Source organism: Balaenoptera ricei, chromosome 16 (assembly GCF_028023285.1).
Source record: "Balaenoptera ricei isolate mBalRic1 chromosome 16, mBalRic1.hap2, whole genome shotgun sequence".
Classification (NCBI taxonomy): Eukaryota; Metazoa; Chordata; class Mammalia; order Artiodactyla; family Balaenopteridae; genus Balaenoptera; species Balaenoptera ricei.
The window spans coordinates 44956625-44972602 of record NC_082654.1 but is presented as its reverse complement, the minus strand read 5'-3'; positions in this window follow the sequence as shown (position 1 = coordinate 44972602).

Sequence of the window (15978 nt, the reverse complement as noted above, 5' to 3'; positions counted from 1 at the left end):
TGAGTGAGGGAGGGTGAGAGCGAGGTCACAGTGAAGGAGGGGGAGAGCGAGGTCACAATGAGGGAGGGTGACAGGGAGCCTGAGTGAGACAGGTTGCCTGGGAGACTGAGTGAGGGAGGGAGAGAGGGAGTCTAAGTGAGGTAGAGACGGAGTCTGAGTGAGGGAGTGTGACAGGGAGCCTGAGTGAGGGAGGGTATGAGGGAGCCTGGGTGAGGGAGGGTGTGAGGGAGACACAGTGAGGAAGGCTTACATGGAGACCAAGTGAGTGAGAGTGATAGGGATCCCAAGGGAGTGAGGGCGACAGGGAGCCTGAGTGATGGAGGGTGAGAGCTAGGGCACAATAAGGGAGGGTGGGATGGAGCCTGAGTGAGAGAGGTTCTGAGGGAGCCGAGTGAGTGAGGGTGAGCGGGATCCCGAGTGCGTGAGGGTGACAGGGAGCCCGAGTGAGTCAGTGTGTGTGGGAGCCTGAGTGAGGGAGGGTGATAGCGAGGTCACAATGAGGGCGGGTGGGAGGGAGCCTGAGTGACAGAAGCTGTGAGGGAGCCTGGGAGAAGGAGGGTGAGAGGGAGCCTAGGTGAGTGAGTGTGAGATGGTGCCTGAATTAGTGGTGATAGGGAGCCCACGTGAGGGAGGGTGAGAGCGATGGCACAATGAGGGAGGGTGGGAGTGAGCCTGAGTGAGGGCGAGGGGGAGCCCGAGTGACGGAGGGCGAGAGGGAGCCCCAGGGAGGGAGGGTGAGAGGGAACCCAAGTGAGTGATGGTGAGAGGGAGCCGGAGTGAGGGCGAGAGGGAAACTGAGCTAGGGAAGGTTAGAGGGACCTGAGTGAGGGAGGGTGAGAGGGATCCTGATTCAGGGAGGGAGAGAGGGAGCCTAGGTGAGTGAGTGTGAGAGGGAGCCCGAGTGAGTGTGGGTGACGGGGAGCCCGAGTGAGGGAGTTTGAGAGGGCACCCCAGTGTGGGAGGGTGAGAGGGAACCCGAGTGACTGAGGGTGAGAGGGATCCCGAGTGAGTGATGGTGAGAGTGAGCCTGAGTGAGGCTGAGAGAGAAACTGAGTGAGGGAAGGTGAGAGGGAGCTGAGTGATGGATGTTATGAGGGAGCCTGAGGGAGGGAGGGTGATAGGGAACCCGAGTGAGGAAGGATGAGAGGGAGCCCGAGTGAGGAACGGTGAGATCAAGGTCACAATGAGGGAGGGTGAGAGGGAGCCTGAGTGAGACAGGTTGCCAGGGAGCCTGAGTGAGGGAGGGAGAGAGGTAGTCTGAGTGAGGGAGGGTCAGAGGGAGCCTGAGTGATGGAGGGTGAGAGCAAGGTCACAATCAGGGAAGGTGGGAGGCAGCCTGAGTTGCAGAAATTGTGAGGGAGCCTGATTGAGGGAGGGAGAGAGGGAGCCTAGGTGAGTGTGTATGAGAGGGTGTCTGAGTGACAGAGGTTGTGAGGGGGCCTGAGTGAAAAATATTTTTACGGATATATATACACCTGTGTAACTCACAGATCTCAACATATTGAGTGATTGCAGCACTTACACTTCTTCAAAGAAATAAAATACAACTCTGGCATAATGTGGTAAGTGGAACTAAAATTCCAAAGTAAAATGAGAGGTTTTCATTATTTTTCTACTTAGTGAAATGATGGATGACCTGCATATGCAGCTAACTGGTTCAGTGTTTGGGGATGCATTGCCAGGATCAAACTCTATCCTGGGACATATTCCAGACTGGCACCACCTGCTAATGATCATCTACTGTTCCTTAAATATCAGTGGGTTTATTTCTGGGTCTTATGAGTGGTTGGATTTACAAGAGAGTGGCTAAGATTTCAAGAGCCTTCCAGTAAGCTGGTGCCCTGGGACTATTCTGGAGAGACTGAGCTAGAAGAAAAGGGAATGAATGTGAAGATCCATTCTCAGTTTCTGTTTTCAGTGCTGGAGTTGCTTGCCACTGTCTGCTCTTTCCCTTCTGTCCTCCCGTTCCTTTCATATCCTTCAATCCCACCTCCCAGAACAAGCCCCTATTTGAGGAAAGAAGGGCTGGACAGAGGATGGGGCCCTGTCATTAATTACATTGTAACTTACTGTGCATCAAAGAGGCAATGTATTGCAAGATTTTTATCTTCTACCTCAAAATGCGGAGGAGTAGGATGCAGAGCTCACCTTCTCCCCACAGATACAGCAAAAATACATCTACATGTGGAACGATTCTCACAGGACATCTACTGAACACTGGCAGAAGACTCCAGACTTCCCAAAGGACAAGAAAATCTCCACATAACTGGAGAAGAGAAAGAAAGAGAAAGGAATTGGAACAGGACCTGCACCTCTGGGAGGGAGCTGTGAAAGAGGAAAGGTTTCCGCACACTGGGAAGTCCCCTCACTAGCAGGGATAGAGGGGGAGCTTCAGAGCCTCAGAGGAGAGGGCAGCAACAGGTGTTCAAAGGGAAAAATGGAGAGAGACCTGCACAGAGGTTCAGTGCAGAGCAGTACTCCCCAGCCTGAGAAGCTTGTCTGCTAGCCCACAGGGGCAAGTGGGGGCTGGGTACGGAGGCTCAGGCTTTGGAGGTTAGACCCTGGGGAGAGGACTGGGGTTGGCTGCATGAAGACAGCCTGAGGTGTCTAGGGTGCGGTGCAGTGCACCGCAACTGGGGGAGTCTGGGAAGAAGACTGGGCCTGCCAGAGAGGCAAGAGACCATTGTTGGGGGCCACGTGAGGACAGGGGCGAGCCCGCCATAGGAGCTTCTTTCTCTGCTTGCTCGCAGGCGGCAGGGCACCATCTACATGAGCTCCAGGGGCAAGCGTGAGCTGCAGCTGCCATCTCAGACTCCAGAGGCGGGTGCGGACATGCCAAGGGTCCTCTGAGCAGGGGTGCAGGTCACTGCCCCCACCTTCCTGGGAGCCAGCACTGCCTGCCACTGCCGAGGGTCCTGCGATCTGGGGCCAACTTCCCCGGGAGTGTGTATGGCCCCCACAGCTGCTGATGAGGGCCCTGTGACTAGGTGCCAACCACTGTCCCCATCTCTGCCAGAGCACGTGACCCACTGCCACCACCTAGGGTCTCACAATCTGGGTGTAACTTCCCCGGGGGATGTGCAACTCATTGCCGTCACTGCAGAGGGACCCACCACCAGGAGCCAACCGCTGCCCATGCCTACATGGAAGCATGCACCTGTGCATCTGCACACCCCCTATCAAGGGAATAACAGCCAGCACATGCTGAGGAAAGTGACAGCAAGCATCCGAACCAAAAACAGCCCTCGTGTCAAAAAAAAATACTAAACCCACACAAGCTACACATGGACACTCCTGCTTGTAAATAGCCCTCCAAGACTACAGTAGATAATTGTTTCTTCTTAACTCACAGAGTAAGAGACATATAAGCAAAATGAAGAAGCAGAGGAACCACTCTCAGTTAAAAGACCAAGAAAAATTCCCCTGAAGAAATAAACACTGAAACAGCCCTCTTCAGTCTAATAGACACCGAGTTCTATTAAGAAAGGCTGTCAGCAGAAATGCAGATTACTGTGAAAAGGAACTAGAAACTATAAGGAGGAGTCAAGAAAAATAGAAAATTCATTTGCTGAGACAAAAGCTGAACTCAAGGCAATTAATAGCAGAATGAATAATGCAGAAGAAAGAGCAAGTGACCTGGAAAATAGACCAGTGCAAATTACCCAATCAAAAGAGCAGACAGAAAGCCAAATTAAAAAAAAAAAAATGAAAGCAATATAAGAGACCTATGGAATAATATAAAGTGGGCTAATCTACACATAATAGGGAGTCTGGAAGAAGAAGAAAGAGAAAAGAGGATTGAAAATGTATTTGATGAAATTATGGCTGAAAATTTCCCAAACCTAGACAGATATCCACAAACAGGAAGCACAGAGGGTCCCAAACAAGATGAACCCAAACAGACCTACACCAAGACATATTATAATAAAAATGGCAAAATTTAAAGATAGAGGATTCTAAAGGCAGCAAGAGAAAAACAAAGAGTTCTTCACCAGGGTACCCCCATAAGGCTATCAGCTGATTTCTGTACAGAAACACTGCAGGCCTCAAGGGAGTAGCAAAATATATTCAAAGTCTTGAAAGAGAAAATTCTGCAACCTAGAATATTCTACCCAGCAAGATAATCATTTAGAATAGGAAGGGAAATAAAGAATTTATCAGATGAATAAAAACTAAAAGACTACAGCAATACTAAACCTATCCTAAAATAAATATTGAAAGGTCAATTCTAAATAGAAAAGAAGCAAGAAGAAATAGGAAGGAAGAAATCACAATTGGCAAGTAAATCACTTAAATTAGCCAGTATACAGACCAAAAAGAAAAAAAACAAAAAAACAAAAAACCTATTTGTGAAAGCAATGATAAACATCAGGAGCAAAAGGGATAAACATGAAGATGTAAAAAGGGACATCAAAATCATAAAATATGGGGAAGGAGAGTATGAAAATGCAGATTCTTTTTTTTTTTTTTTTAAAGAGTGTGTTTGAGCCTATATGACTATCCCAAAGCAAGCAGATATAGGAAGGGGTTAACATACTTGAAAAACAGGGCAACCACAAATCAAAAACATACAGTAGCTTCATAGAAAACCTAAAGGAAGAGAACACAAGTGTAAAATAAAAGGAAATCATCAAACCACAAAAAGAAAAATAGAAAAAGAAAGGGTCAAAGAAGAAACAAAGAATCAACTGGAAAACAAGGTTTACAAGGCAATAAACACATATGTATCAATAATTACCTTAAATGTCAATGGACTGACTGCTCCAATCAAAAGACATAGAGAGGCAGACTGGATACAAAAAACAAGAGCCTATAATATGCTGCCTACAAGAGACCCACCTTAGGACAAAGGACATAGATTGAAAGTGAGGGGATGGAAAAAGATATTTCATGCAAACAGAAATGATAAGAAAGCAGGAGTTGCAGCTTTTTTTTTTTTTTTTTTTATGGTTGTGTTGGATCTTTTTTGCTGCGTGCAGGCTTTCTCTAGTTGCGATGAGCAGGGGCTACTCTTTGTTGTGGTGAGTGGGCTTCTCATTGTGGTGGCTTCTCTTGTTGCAGAGCATGGGCTCTAAGCATGTGGGCTTCAGTAGTTGTGGCACGCAGGCTCAGTAGTTGTAGCTTGCAGGCTCTAGAGCACAGGCCCAGTAGTTGTGGCACATGGGCTTAGTTGCTCCGCAGCATGTGGGATCTTCCAGGACGAGGGATCGAACCCGTGTCCCCTGCATTGGCAGGCAGATTCTCAACCACTGCACCACCAGGGAAGCCCCTCATTATCAGACAAAATAGACTTTAAAGTAAAGGCTATAAAGATAAAGAAGGACACTATATAATGACAAAAGGATCAATACAAGAAAAGGGTTTTACACTCATCAACATATATGCACCTAATATAGGAGCACCCAAATACATAAATACTAACAGACATAAAGGGATAAATCGATAGGAATACAATAATAGTAGGAGACTTTAACACCCCACTCACATCAATGGACAGATCTTCCAGCCAGAGAATCAATAAGGCAACAGAGGTCCTAAATGATACAATAGAACAGGTAGACTTAATTGATATTTTCAGGACACTACATCCAAAAAAAAACCTGAATACACATTCTTTTCAAGTGCACACAGAACATTCTCTAGGATTGACCACTTCCTAGGGCACAAAACTAACCTCAACAAATTTAAGAGTACAGAAATTATTCAAGCATCTTCTCTGACCACATGGCATCAAACTAGAAATCAACCACAGGAAAAGAAACGAGAAAAAACGATTACTTGGAGACTAAATAACATGCTACTAAAAAACCAATGGGTCTATTACTTAGCCATAAAAAGAGGCAAAATTGAGTTATTTGTAGTGAGGTGGATGGACCTAGAGTCTGTCATACAGAGTGAAGTAAGTCAGAAAGAGAAAAACAAATACCGTATGCTAACACATATATATGGAATCTTAAAAAAAAAAAAAAAAGGTTCTGAAGAACCTAGGGGCAGGACAGGAATAAAGACGCAGATGTAGAGAATGGACTTGAGGACATGGGGAGTGGGAAGGGTAAGCTGGGATGAAGTGAGAGAGTGGCATGGACTTATAAATACTACTAAATGTAAAATAGATAGCTAGTGGGAAGCAGCCACATAGCACAGGGAGATCAGCTCAGTGCTTTGTGACCACCTAGAGGGGTGAGATAGGGAGGGTGGGAGGGAGATGCAAGAGGGAGGAGATATGGGGATATATGTATACATATAGCTGATCCACTTTGTTATAAAGCAGAAACTAACACACCATTGTAAAGCAATTATATGCCAATAAAGATGTTAAAAAACAAAACAAAACAATGGGTCAATGAGGAAATCAAAAAGGAAATTAAAAAATACCTTGAGACAAATGACAATGAAAACACAACCATACAAAATCTATGGAATGCAGCAAAAGCAGTTCTTAGAGGGAAGTTCATAGTGATACAGGCCTTCATCCAAAAACAAGAAAAATCTCAACTAAACAACCTAACTTACCACCTAAAAGAATTAGAAAAAGAAGAACAAACAAAACAGAAGTCAGCAGAAAGAAGGAAATAATAAAGATCAGGGAGGAAATTTTAAAAACAATAGGAAAAAAATCAATAAAACCAAGAGCTGGTTCTTTGAAAGGGTAAACAAAATTGACAAACCTCTAGACAGGCTCATCAAAAGAGAGAGAACCCAAATAAACAAAATAAGAAATGAAAAAGGAGAAATCTCAACTGATGTGCAGAAATACAAAAAACCGTAAGAGAACACTATGAATATTATATGCCAACAAATATGACAACTTAGAAGAAATGGACAGCTTTCTAGAAAGCAAAATTGAATGAAGAAGAAATAGATAATTTGAACAGACCCATCACTAGAAGTGAAATAGAATCTGTAATAAAAAAACTTCCTACAAACAAAATTCAGGACTAGACGGCTTCACAGGCGAATTCTACCAAACAAAAAAAGAAGAAGTTAAACCAATTCTTCTCAAACTCTTCCAAAAGATTGAAGAGGAGGGAACACTCCCAAAGACATTCTATGAAGCCACTATCACCCTGATACCAAAACCAGACAAAGACACCACCGAAAAAGAAAATTACAGACCAATATCTTTCATGAATATAGGTGCAAAAATTCTCAACAAAATATTAGCAAACCAAATCCAACAACACATAAAAAAGATCATACACCACGACCAAGTGGGATTCATCCCAGGTTCACAAGGATTGTTCAACATGTGCAAATCAATCAATGTAATACACCATATTAACAAAAGAAAAGTCAAAAACCACATGATCATCTCAATAGATGCAGAAAAAGCACTGGACAAAATTCAACATCTATTCATGATAAAAACTCTTATCTGTGGGAATAGAGGGCACATATCTCAACATAATAAAAGCCATTTATGACAAACCCACAGCCAAAATGATACTCAACAGTGAAAAGTTGAAAGCCTTCCCACTAAAATCTGCAACAAGATAAGGATGCCCACTCTCACCACTTCTCTTCAACATAGTACTAAAAGTCTTAGTCACAGCAATCAGACAAGAGAAAGAAATGAAAGGTATCCAAATTGGAAGGGAAGAGGTAAAACTGTCACTATATGCAGATGACATGATACTATATATAGAAAAGCCTAAGGACTCCACACAAAAACTACTAGATCTAAAAAATGAATTCAGCAAAGTAGCAGGATACAAGGTCAACATTCAGAAATCGGCTGCATTCCTTTACACTAACAATGACATATCAGAAAGAGGATGTAAAAAAAAATACCTTTTAAAATTGTACCAAAAAAAAAAAATACCTAGGAATAAACCTGACTAAGGAGGTGAAAGACTTATTCACAGAGAACTATAAAACATTAGTAAAGGAAATAAAAGAGGATTCAAAGAAATGGAAAAGATATCCCATGCTCTTGGATTGGATGAATTAACACTGTTAAAATGGCAATACTATCCAAAGCAATCTACAGATTTAATGGAATCCCTATCAAATTACCCATGACATTTTTCACAGAACAAATAATCCAAAAATGTATATGGAACCATAAAAGACCCAGAATTGCTAGAGCAATCCTGAGGGAAAAAACAAACCAGGAGGCATAACTCTCCCAGACTTCAGACAATACTACAAAGCTACAGTAATCAAAACAGTGTGTTATTGGTACAAAAAGCAGGTATATGGATCAATGGAACAGAATAGAGAGCCCAGAAATAAACCCACACACCTACGGGTCAATTAATCTTCAATAAAGGAGTCAAGAATATAAAATAGGAAAAAGACAGTCTCTTCAGCAAGTGGTGCTGGGTAAGTTAGACACCTGCATGTAAATCAATGACGTTAGAACACACCCTCACACCATGCACAAAAATAAACTCAAAATGGCTTAAACATAAGACAAGACACCATAAAACTCCTAGAAGAGAGCATAAGCAAAACATTCTCTGGCATAAATTGTACCAATGTTTTCTCAGGTCAGTCTCCCAAGACAATAGAAATAAAAACAAAAATAAACAAATGGGACCTAATCGAACTTACAAGCTTTTGCACAGCAAAGGAAACCATAAAAAAAACCTGAAAAGACAACCTACAGAATGGGAGAAAACATTTGTAAATGATGCAGCAGACAAGGGCTTAAGTTCCAAGATATACAAACAATTCATACAACTCAACAACAAAAAGACAAAATAACCCAGTCGAAAAATGGGCAGAAGACCTCAATAGACCTTTCTCCTAAGAAGACATACAGTTGGCCAAGAGGCACATGAAAAGATGCTCAGCATCACTAATTATTAGAGAAACGCAAATCAAAGCTACGAGGTACCACCTCTCACCAGTCAGAATGGTCATCATTAAAAAGTCTACAGATAACAAATATTGGAGTGGGTGTGGAGAAAAGGGAACCCTCCTACACTGTCGGTGGGAATGTAAGTTGGTACAGCCACTATGGAAAACAGTATGGAGGTTCCTTAGAACAGGGGTCCCCAACCCCTGGGCCGCAGCCTGTTAGGAACCGGGCCGCACAGCAGGAGGTGAGCATCAGGCGAGGGTGCAAAGCTTCATCTGTTGCTCCCCATCGCTTGCATTACCACCTGAACCATCCCCCCACCACCTCCGTCCGTGGAAAAATAGTCTTCCACAAAACCAGTCCCTGGTGACAAAAAGGTTGGGGACCACTGCCTTAGAAAACTAAAAATAGAATTACCATATGATCCAGCAATCCCACTCCTGGGAATATACCCGGACAAAACTATAATTCAAAAAGATACATGCACCCTATGTTCATAGCAACACCGTTCACAATAGCCAAGACATAGCAACACCGTTCACAATAGATACAATCGAATACTACTCAGCCATAAAAAGAATGAAATAATGCCATTTGCAGCAACATGGATGCAACTAGAGATTATCATACTAAGTGAACTAAGTCAGAAAGAGAAAGACAAATACCATATGATATCACTTATATGTGGAATCTAAAATATGGCACAAATGAACCTACCTACAAAACAGAAACAGACTCATAGACATAGAGAACAGACTTGCGGTTGCCAAGGGGAGGGAGGAGAGGGAGGGGAGGGAGAGGGATGGACTGGGAGTTTGAGCTTGGTAGGTGCAAACTATTACATTTGGGATGGATAGGCAACAGGGCCCTAATGTACAGCACAGGGAGCTGTACTGAATATCCTCCATAGTGGAAAAGAATATGAGAAGGGAGTGTCTCTGTGTGTAGAACTGAGTCACTTTGCTGCATAGCAGAGATTGGCACAGCATTGTAAATCAACTCTACTTCTATACAAATTTTTTTTAAATGCTTAGAAACATGAGATTCTGGTTTTATCACCAGTCATGTTTAACTAGAATGTTTGCTTTACCTTTTTTTTCCCTGAAAGTGAATTTTTTTTAGACTCTAAAATTATCCCAACCTCCTGTTACACAGACACACACACACAGACACAGAACACTCAGGCACTCTCTCTCTCTGTGTGTATAAATTCTATAGCTCCCTCTCTCTCTCTCTAGATCTACACATTTGTCTCTCTGTCTTTCTCTCTCTACACACACACACACAAACACACACACATATATATAACTGCTAGAGAGATGGGGCAACTGATGGAAATCAGTTTTTGACTACTAATACTTTTGTCCCTGTTACTGTTATGATTCCCTCTAGTTTATAGATATTGGCAACTAACACTAATACAGGTTGTCTTATAATACAAGTCAATAGGTCAGTCTAATTTAGGCTTTACAAATTCTCATCTCCACAGCATCCTTCCTTTTGTGGTTAGTTTGGCTTCCAGAGCTTTGCATCTTTAGTAATGCATTTTCATAGGTCTGAAAATACAGTAAACATGATAACACAAGTTTTGACATACGGCTAGTAGTGATAGTCTGTCATCTTCTGCCCAAACCTCTTATCTGCTCTGGGGAGCAGGGAGGTGGATAACAGGGGCCTTTGGCAAGTGACTGTCAGCTGGCAACCTGTGAAACTCTTATTTATATATGGTGAGTTGATTCTCTATCTTCAGTTTTGTGCTGTTTAGGGACAGACTATACTGATAACAAATCCTTGGTTTTATTAAGCTTACATTATTAATATTATGACCCTGAGGTAATGGGATTATTTTTCAATACCTATCTATTGGGACTATGTTTTCCAAGCAGAAAAAGACACCAAAGCTGATCTTACCTTACTGTGTATCTCCCAATCTAATTATCGCGAAAGGAGGAAAGGATTAGAATAATCCAAACAAGGTGCAGAATCTGTAAATATCAGTAACCATGTAGCCAGGTGGATAGGGGTGATATGCACACACCAGGAAAATATTAAAGTCTGACACAGGGGCTGAGGATACCTGGGAAATAGTAGCAAGTAAGGAGAGCAAGAAAGTACCTGAGGGAGAGACTTCTTGCTACAAAGCATGCATTTTCAAGAGTTTTTAAGAAATTCAGATTCAAAGTTCCAATATTGCAGAGATGGTTTTTAATGTGATTCACTGAGAATGCATCACAAATATATTTATATCTTTACATCTCTGACTTCCAGAAAGTGTTCTAAAAAGTGTTGTTACTTTGTGTATCTCCTTATGTATCAACTTAAACACATATTTAAATAATCTGTGGAATGATGAAAATATGAACAGTCATCTTCAGGAAAGCAGGGAGTTTTTAGTGGCTGGATTTTTATTCTCTGTTTACATCCTTAGCATTTAAAACCATGCAAAAGAATGCAGATAAACCAGCAATACCCCCAGTTATTCTAAATGTTAAATTGACCTCAGTTACTGAAATCTGAAGCTGGATTTGTATTGATCTTTTCAAGTAATTTGTGATTTCCCTTCAAGAAATCAGTCATGCATGTTGCACTACCATACAAGTAGAAGCCACAAACCAGTCTGTCTATTGCTAACCAAATCACTGCCCAGTAAAAGGAAGCAGCAAATTCAACTGTAGTCCATTCAAAGTATTGACAAATACCTTACAGACGAAACATCTGAAATATGGACAGTCTTAAATTTAGTGATTATATTTTGTATAGAATTTATTGGTAGTTCTTGCCATCCTTCTTGGCCCAAATAAATTCCTGTCAAAATTCCTGTGTCCATTTCACTCCTGTTATTTGAAAAGATAGCTAAGAATATGCAATGTCTTAAACATATTTATCATGAGTAAAAAAGAGTTTGCAGTCTGTTTGCCAATTATTGGGGTAAGGCACTAACGATTGAAATCTCAAACCTGTCCTTCCATCTCAGCTATTAACTCACCAGTACATAAGCTTGCATTATGATGAAGTAAAGTCACAAAGTAAAATGAAATAATTAAATATCAATACTTCACATTTAAGCTTCCAAAATGTGTGCACTTGTTATATCCATTTGAGCCTCAAAACAACCCCAAGAGATGGGAGGAGTAGGTTATATTATTATTACTTTGTCAAAAGGATGTCAATTCTATTGTCTCCTGTCAAAATGACAAGGTACATAACACAAGAGACAAAGGTTTGGATATTTGCCATTCAGAGCCTTAATTTCTTTCCCATATCATTCAAATTACCAGGCTCTGCAGTCTACTTCTGTACAAATTGAACATAACGCTTGAGGATTTCAAGTCAAGAAACCTCATATAAAAAAGGAGGAGTTTAAGTCTCGTATATGAGGAAAAACTAGGTAGAGGAGAAATAGCCTAGAGCAATTCAGGGGAACCACATATGAAAATAAAATGCTTTTATGTAAGCACGGAGCTGTTTAGTTTTGAAATAGAATATTCAGCCTCAGGAAGAATGGAGAGGAAGAATTTTCAAAAATTTTATTCCTTAACTGTCAGTTCACTCTAGTTCTGATTAAGTATTTTCTAGAAGTTTCCTTAAAATGTTTTCTACCTCCTCAGTTCTTTTGTCCTATCATTCAACAGGTCATGTCAGTGTAGTTTCTTTGCAAGTTTATATATAGGTATAGATATATAGATATAACCTCCACATTATTTCCACCATCATTAGCCATGGTCAGGGATTTGTCACATCACCTTAGATGTCCATCGCAATTCTCAAATTCATCTTCTTGCTACTGTTGGCTCCTTATTGCAATCTGTTCTGCTTCCACTGCCAGATTAATCTTCCTAATATATGGCCTTCAGAGTACCACTGCTCATTCCAAAGAAATCACCTTAATTGTTTAGAAGATAAAAGAAAACATATTTGTTCTTAAAATCTTCCACAGTCTGACACCAAATTACTGCCAGATACTCCCTGAAACATCTCCTTTACTTTGGCAGTTTAGTGCCCTAGATGTTCCTGTAAGGAATACAGGTGTTTTGTGCCTTTCCAAGATGCCTTCGTCTGATGGTAAATGAAACCATCTTTACATGAACAACCCATTTCATAAAGTTCAGGTAGGATCTTCCTCTATCACCACTTGAGAAATGGGCCTATTATCCCAGTCTAAACCACAATACTGTATCACTCAGATCACAATCATTAGTTCAGTGATAGATGACAGAATCAATCAAATTTTCTAAAATCTAATTTTCTAATGAATGTTGTATATATGTATATAGCTGCCTTCTTTCCTACTACTTAGGCAGAACCTATCTGAAAACACCAGTGAATGGAAGAAATTGGATCCCAGAGATGGAAGGAGAGAGAGAGAGTCCTAATTATACTGTTTACGCTCCAGGCTTCAGCAATGCCATAATTCATAGCTGTGTGAGCCAATAAATTTCTTCTTTAAGTTAGTTTAGGTTGGGTGTTTTTCATTTACAAACAAAATGTTTTAGGTGAATATTTCTTCCAGACTCATCCTGATATTCATGTATGTACCCTTACTAACACACTTCCCCTTTGCTAGGAAAGAGACCTCTCTTCCCTCCACCAGGACAAACACAAGTTATCCTTGAAGGCCCAGATAATTCCTTTGCATTGGGTACAGATTTCCCTGACCATCCCTTGCTCACAGAAACATCTTCATCCTTTGATCTATCAATTTAACTAATTTACTCTTGAAATAATTTATATGTTAAACAGTTTTATTTTACAATTATATAGCTTATATTCCCAACTATTTAAGCTATTTGGTGGAACAAATAGTGTCATACTTTTTAAAATTCAACAAGTTATCTAAAATACTGCCTTGAAATAATATCTATCATTCTTTAAGAGACTAATGTCTAAATACACACTAACTACAAAAGAAAGATGGTCTTATTTGATTTGTTCTTAGGAACATAATTATTCCTCTTTATTCAAATGGGACCACTCATTTCTGTATCTTAGGCTTTCATAGTCATTAAAGCCTATCAGCTAGAGATAATATGCTTAACATTGGAAATGTGTGACTTCCATACAATTATTTTATAGAATATTATCATAGTTACAAAGTTTTCTTTTCATTATTCATCTCACTCGAGGTCATTCAAATTAACAGCTAGCAAGATTTAGTTTGATATGAGCACATTAGAAACAAAAGAAAAGCTGTGGTAATTATATTCTAACCACATTGAAAAATGAAACCTTATCTTACTGGTTGCATTAACTTGTATACGCTCTGCTATAAAACAAACATGTTTATTTTGATGCAGGTGATAAGTAAATAAAAACAGCATAGGCGACATTTTATTTAATACTTAATATTGTGATTGTTAAACATCTGCTACATTCAAAATGTAGTAGAAAATACTTAGGCTTAAAAGTTCAAAGGAATAAAATGGCTGGCTAAAACCATAGTCTGAGAAAATTTTTAGGGCCCGAGAATTGAGCATGTGAGCATATGAATGACAGTGTGCCTACTTTATTGTCAACTTGAATAAAAATGAGGGCAAAGGGCAGTCATGAAGACATTTCAACCCCTTCTTCAAATATCACCAGCCTCCTCATTCACCATTCCAGTCCAAATAATGATAGAATCTAATAAGACAATGAAATTACACTATAAGATGCTTCAGGAAAAGTCCCCTAGCTCCCCTTCTAACCAGACTGCCACTCCTAAGCTCTCCCTATACAGAACTTGTTGGGCTGCCACTAATTAGTTGCTAAATAGATATTTGTGGAATTTCATGATAATGAGGGGATAAAGGAAATATAGGAAGGGAGAAATGATGGAAGCAAAAAGGATGGCAGCAGGGGTATCCTGTGAAGAAAATACAAACTCACAGAATCAAATGTGAGAAAATTCCTAATCTTTTTTTTTAACTTTTATATTTCATTCTGTGACAGAAATTGTTTACCAAACCTATTTCCTCCTCCTTCTGGGAATACTGGAAGACTGCATTTCTCAGCATTACTTGATGTTAGATGTTACCATGTGCCTGATTTATAGACAGTTAAATGTGAGCAGAAGTAATGTGTGCCCCTTCCAGGCTTGGCCCAGTAAAACAAACAAACAAACAAAAAACCTCTTCATCACACTTCCTCACTTTGTTTTCCCTCATTTTATCTACATGACACAGATGAGTATGATACACAAGAAAGCTACAGGACAAAAGGATATTGAAAATCAAATAACCTTTTTGCTTTTAAGACTGTCTTAACATTCCTAGTCAAATTAATGTCTCTTTTCTCTAGGTTGGTATAAAACTGATCTGGAAACAGCATCTGTTAACATATTATGAAGGGAGAATATCTTGGTTTCTCCTGAGCTCATAGAAAACTAGCAATCAGAAAGGCTTATTATTCCCTCTACCTCTTCTTTCTTAGTAAAGGATCAGTCACCAAAGTGTTCATTTGAAGCTATAGGAATCTACTGAGTTGAAGAGAATCTTTCTCTGCCATCTACAACCGGCTATATACTTTCAAAGCTAAAAAGTTAATGCAGTGAGAAGCTGTATAGTATATTATTATTTATAGTAAGCTGCCATCTTATTATTTGTTTCCTGCATTTGATTTCAGAGCTTCAGTTTTACTTATGAAGATTTGTGTCAGAGAAGCTGTCTATACTGAAGAATCTGCATCCTATTTTGGAGTTTATAACTACTTTTATCACCAGAAAAATGCATGAGTTTAGTGAAGACTTTTTGGAATTTGTTCATTCATTTATTAATTCATTTAGCAAATACTTGCTGCACACCTTCTATGTGATAGACCATTTGTGGAGCACTGCAGATAAAGTAGTGAACTAAAAATAGCCAAAAATCTTATTCTCATAGAATTTATATTCTGATTTGAAATATGACTTCTGAAAATGGACAAGATGTAAATAACCATGCCTGAAAATCAAAGTATGAGCTCTCAGAAGCAAGCTCAGTGAGAGGAGTAGGTGGTGGAGAGGTCTCTGAGCCCCAACGATTAAGAACGATTTCATTGAACATAAGGATTTTAGACAAGAAATGAGTGAAAACAGGGACAGAGGTTCCAGCCAGCCTGCTGAGGCCAATAGGAATACCCATAAATTAAGTGGCCCATCAGACATCCCCCACATGCCCTATGGCCAGATGAGGGACCAGAAAAAAAAGAAAGTATGA